Here is a 5,746-nt window from a genome sequence, read left to right as displayed (position 1 = left end):
CCCTGAGGAGCTGAGCGGGGAGGGCTGGAAAACAGGACTCTCTCCTCCAACAGCCTTGCCGCTGCCTCCAACGCCAACATCGAAGCGCTCATTAGGCGCCTACTGTGTGCACCTGCTGTTGTTGGAGGGGGTGGGGTTGGAGTGTTTCCAGTGGGGTGGGGAACCCTAGCCTCCAGCCTGGGTAAACCTAGATTTGGGGGCTCGGGGAACAGATTTGACTCTTAAGACTCGGGGTCTCATGGACACTGTCCAATCGCCGCTGGCTGTATTGAACCAACCCCCCTCCCCCATCCCGATGGGTCATGGTTTCTTCCTGCACAAAAATACAAAAAGTTTAACTCTTGAAGGGAGTGTATTAAAATATTTATCTCTGGGTGGACAGAGTTCACATCCCGTCTCTGCCATTTACTGCTGTGTGACTCCAGGTGAGTCCCTTAACCTCTCTGAGCCCTCCACTCCTCATCAGTTAAAAAAAAACAAATAGGACCGGGCACACTGGCTCACGCCTGTAATCTCAGCACTTTGGGAGGCCGAGGCGGGCAGATCACCTGAGGTCAGGAGTTGGAGACCAGCCTGGCCAACATGGTGAAATCCCATCTCTACTAAAAGTACAAAAATTACCCGGGCCCAGTGGCAGACACCTGTCGTCCCAGCTACTCGCGAGGCTGAGGCAGGAGAATCGCTTGAACCTGGGAGGTGGAGGTTGCAGTGAGCTGTGATTGCGTCATTGTGCTCCAGCCTGGGTGACAGAGCCAGACTTCCTCTCGTATTATTGAGAGAATGTGTGTGAAGTGTACAGCAAGTATTTAATAAACAGCAGCTAATGATCACCGTGATCCCAGCTCTCAGTTAGGAGCTGTGAGGCCTTCCATGTGTCATTGAATGGCACTGAGCCCCCATTGTTTCCATAGATAACGTGAAGGAGTGGGAGAAGTGGCCTCGTGTCAGATTCCCTGCCACTGCGCTTTGTTTCCTACACAGTGTTCTCTGGGTTGTTTTTGTTTCTAGTCATTAATAGCTCAAGGCCAGGTACAGTAACTCTCACCTGTAATCTCAGCACTTTGGGAGACCTGACGGAGGCAGGAGGATCTCTTGAGGTCAGGAGTTCAACACCACCCTGGGTTTCAGAGTGAGACCATGTCTCTAAAAAAAAATAGAAATTTTTTAAAAGAAAGAAAATTAGCTCAAAGTGGGGGCCTTCATGTGAAGGCATTTAAATTTCTGATTCCTGGACTACCTTATTTTTATTTATTTGTTTGTTTATTTATTTATTTATTTATTTAGAGACGGAGTTTTTTTCTTGTTGCTCAGGCTGGAGTGCAATGGTGAGATCTTGGCTCAATGCAACCTCTGCCTCCCAGGTTCAAGCGATTCCCCTGACTCAACCTCCCGAGTAGCTTGGATTACAGGTGTGTGCCACCTGTATTTTGTATTTTTCTTTTTTTTTTTTGAGACAGAGTCTCGCTCTGTTGCCCAAACTGGAGTGCATGGCCGGATCTCAGCTCACTGCAAGCTCTGCCTTTCGGGTTTATGCCATTCTCCTGCCTCAGCCTCCCTAGTAGCTGGGACTACAGGCGCCCAACACCTCGCCCGGCTATTTTTTTGTATTTTTTAGTAGAGACGGGTTTCACCGGGTTAGCCAGGACCATCTGGATCTCCTGACCTTGTGATCCGCCCGTCTCAGCCTCCCAAAATGCTGGGATAACAGGCTTGAGCCACCGCACCCAGCCTAGCTGATCTCTTAACCCCTTTCCAGTTCTTTGCTTTGTTTTTTCTTTTGTCAACAAACATTAATTGAGCACCTAGTGTGTACCAGGCTCTACTGTGGGTCCGAGTCCTCAGTCTCGCTGTGCTGAAATCAGGGTCCAGCTGAGCCAGACTGCAGGGTAGCTTCGAGGAATAAATGAGATCCTTCAGTCATTCAATGAATTTCAGGCATTGGGAAATACAGTGCCAATAGTTGTGACGATGGCATTGACCACAGGAAGTGGCCCAGGACCTCAGTGGACAGTAGGGCACATCTGGTCATCGTTCAGTTTCGCCAGTGCTGGTTTCCTCCTCCAGGTCTTTCCTCCCGCTCGCTGTTCCATCTTTCCCAGACTTTCCCCTCAGCAGGCCCTCTCCTCACCTGCTGCGGGAACAACAGGAGCAAAGATACAAATGGCAGAGCCTCTGAGGGGCTCCCCTGGGTGTGACCCCCTCCACCACCATGGCTGCCAGGAACTGTCTTCCTATCTGCTCCCCTCTTAGGAGGGCAGTCACCAGAAGGCAGTTGCAGAGGAGGACTATACTTGGAAGTTGTTTTTGTTGTTGTAGTAGTTGTTGTTTTTGAGACAGGGTCTTGCTCTGTTGCCCAGTCTGGGATGCAGTGGCACGATAATAGCTCACTACAGCCTCGACCTCCTGAGCTCAAGCCATACTCCTGCCTCAGCCTCCAGGGTAGCTCGGACCACAGGCGCATGCCACTATGTCCAGCTAGCTAATTTTTGCATTTTTTGTAGAGGCAGGGTCTCACTATGTTGCTTAGGCTGGTCTCAAACTCCTGGTCTCAAGTGATCCTCCAGTCTTGGCCTCCCAGATTGCTGAGATTACAGGTGTGATCCACTGTGCCTGGCCCAGAATTTTGTTCATATGCATTTTTCAGGAGCCTCTGCAAGCTAAGAAGGGAGAATACAGCTTTCATGCGAGGGCCTTCCAGGACTCAGGGCTGGAGAACAAACCAGGTCTGCAGGAACTTGGCTTGACTCTGCAGCCCAAGAGCCACCTTTTTGGAGGCTGGGGGTCTGGTCCCACTTCAGATAGGTGAAATCCAGCTGAAAGTGGGGACTCTGGTCTCAAAAGGCAGCTCTCTGTGTCTCTGCTGTGTGAACTTGGGCAAGCGTCTCAACTCTCTGTGCTTGTTTCTGCCCCTGGGAAATGGTGCGAATAAGCACCAAGCTTGGAAAGCTAATGTGAGGATGAGATGAAGAGAAGAGCTGGTTTTCAATAAATGGTAGCTGGCACTATCATTTACACAGACTGGGGACTGATTGGAAGGAAGCCGTGATGGCCACGGAACCAATAGAAAGCTAGAAAATTGCTTTTGAGAACAGGCAGATGCCAAGAGAAGAGCCATTGAGGGGAGCAGCAAGATGGCAGAGAAATATCAAGCCTAGCCCCAGACAGCCTCCATCTTTCAGTAAGACTACGGGCAGTAAGACTACGGGCAGTAAGACTACGGGCAGTAAGACTACGGGCTAGCAATCCGACCTCTGTCTTCTTCCCTTTTCCCTATCTTTCAAACAGGAACAAAACAACAGGTCCTGGCTCCCTGGAGGATGAGGGTGTGAGTTGGAACAGATACCTTGGAAAGGTTTCAGAAGGTTCCAGAAGGCTCTGGAAGGTCCAGATCTGGAACTCATCATTATCATTGACAAATACCTATTGGGAATCAATATTTTCAGGACGTTGTGCTTCACGTTAGGGCTGCCAGAAAGTATTAAGCCAAGAAAAGAAACATTAAAGAAGGGGATAGGAAAGCTGGATTCTAGTCCTGCCTGGGCCTCTGACATGCTGCTTGAGCTCTCTGGGTCTCAAGGAATTGAAAAGTAGGGGGGCTCTATAATAGGAAGGCCACCCTTCAGAGCTCTTCTCTGCCCCCTGCTTTCTGGGTGTCCCTGGGAAAATGTCTCCACCTCTCTGGAACTCAGTTTCCACATCAGAACACTGAGATTCAGTGACTGTACTGCAGGGCAGCTTTGAGGAGTAACTTAGATCATTCAGTCACTCAATGAATTTCAGGCATTGGGAAATACAGTGCATTTTCAGTGCCAATTAAAATGCACGACCTGGCTCTCTATGGTCTATAAAGTGCTTAGCACATAGTGAGTGACAGACAATGAGCACCAACATCAGGCCATCATCATCACCCGTAAAGTGCTCGGCACAAAATAGATGCTCAATAAACCCTGGTTCATAATACTGCAGTACTTCCAGTATCGACATTGCAAGATTCTTTCCTTTCCCACTGCGTCCGAAGCATTAACGTGCCAGGAAGCGGGAACTGAGACCTTCATTAGGGATTCCCTGGGTGGCCTCAGGTGGGGAGGGTGACCTGCGTGTGGTCCTGTTTTCGTGCCCTGCCTCTTCTGGGTAAACGCCTCTGCTAATCTCCCCTTGCCCGGGCTGCGGGTCAGGTTTCGGGGCCCCAGGCAGATGTTGTCCAGAGTAGCCCTGTTTCCTTAATCCTCAGGGCTCCAGAAATTGTCCTTAGAAGAAAGAACAACAGACCCGCTGAGGTCACCATCTGTGCAGTCTTGATTTGTAAATGCTCATGAGGGTGGCAGAAAAGAGGTCTCTATAGTAACGGCTGAGGAAGGGGCTGCCTGTGCTTGCATGTGTGCATGTGTATGTGTGTGCACACGCACACACAGGGAGGAGGAATCGTCCAAGACCCTTATTCCTAGGCTTTTCTTTTCTACCCTGATGAGCTATTAATTAATACTCATTGCTGGCTTGTTATTCCAGAGATAATTAGCTACTGTTCCTAACTGGAGTCGTGGGGACATTTTCTAAAGAGATTCGTTTGCCTCTGCCCACCCACACCTGTCTATCTCCTGGGACACAAGGAAATGTTACAGAACACAGAGACCCAGAGAGGAGAAAAACTGAACAAAGGGGTCTCTCTGGGAAGCTCAGATTCTCAGCAAATAGACAAGGGCAGAGCCTGAATGAGCAAGGACCCAGTGCACAGAAAGTTATTATAAAAACGTCAGCTATAGCTGGGCGCGGTGGCTCACGCCTGTAATCCCAACTCTTTGGGAGGCCAAGGCAGGAGGATCACTTGAGGTCAGGAGTTCGAGACCAGCCTGGCCAATGTGGTGAAACCCCATCTCTACGAAAATACAATCGCTCTGGAAAAGTTTGACAGTTTCTTATAAAGTTAAATGTACACTTCCCATATGACCCAGCCATCACACTCCTAGGTGTTACTCTAGAGATGTGAAAATGTATCACCCACATGAAAGCCTGCATGAAAATATTTATAGCAGCTTTATTCCTAATAATCTCCAAACACAGAAGATGTTCCAGAACCTAATGTCCTTGGACTGATGAATGGCTAAACAGGCCATAGTTCATCCACATGATGGAATACTACTTAATAATAAAAAGGAACTAACTCTGGGTTCACACAGTAGCATGAATGGATCTCCAGTATATTCTACTGAGGGAAGGAAGCCAGGCTGGGTGCGGTGGCTTATGCCTGTAATCCCAGCAATTTGGGAGGCCAAGGTGGGCAGATTGCTTGAGGTCAGGAGTCCGAGACCAGCCTGGCCAACATAGTGAAAACCCATCTCTACTGATCGAGACCACCCTGGCTAACACGGTGAAACCCTGTCTCTACTAAAAAATACAAAAAACTAGCTGGGCGAGGTGGCTGGCGCCTGTAGTCCCAGAACCCGGGAGGCGGAGCTTGCAGTGAGCTGAGATCCAGCCACTGCACTCCAGCCCGGGCGACAGAGCAAGACTCCGTCTCAAAAAAAAAAAAAAAAAAAAAAAAAAAAAAACCAATCTCTACTAAAAAACAAAAATCAGCCGAGTGTGGTGGCGGGTGCCTGTAATCCCAGCTACTTGGGAGGCTGAGGCAGGAGAATCACTTGAAACTGGAAGGTGGAGGTTGCAGTGAGTTGAGATCGTGCCACTGCACTCCAGCGTGGGTGACAGAGTGAGATTCCAACTCAAAAATAAAATAAAAAAAAAAAACTTC

This window comes from Rhinopithecus bieti, unplaced genomic scaffold, assembly GCF_001698545.2.
Source record: "Rhinopithecus bieti isolate Rb0 unplaced genomic scaffold, ASM169854v2 scaffold_28055, whole genome shotgun sequence".
NCBI lineage: Eukaryota > Metazoa > Chordata > Mammalia > Primates > Cercopithecidae > Rhinopithecus > Rhinopithecus bieti.
The sequence above is the reverse complement of the archived record's forward strand: the minus strand, read 5'-3'. Positions refer to the sequence as shown.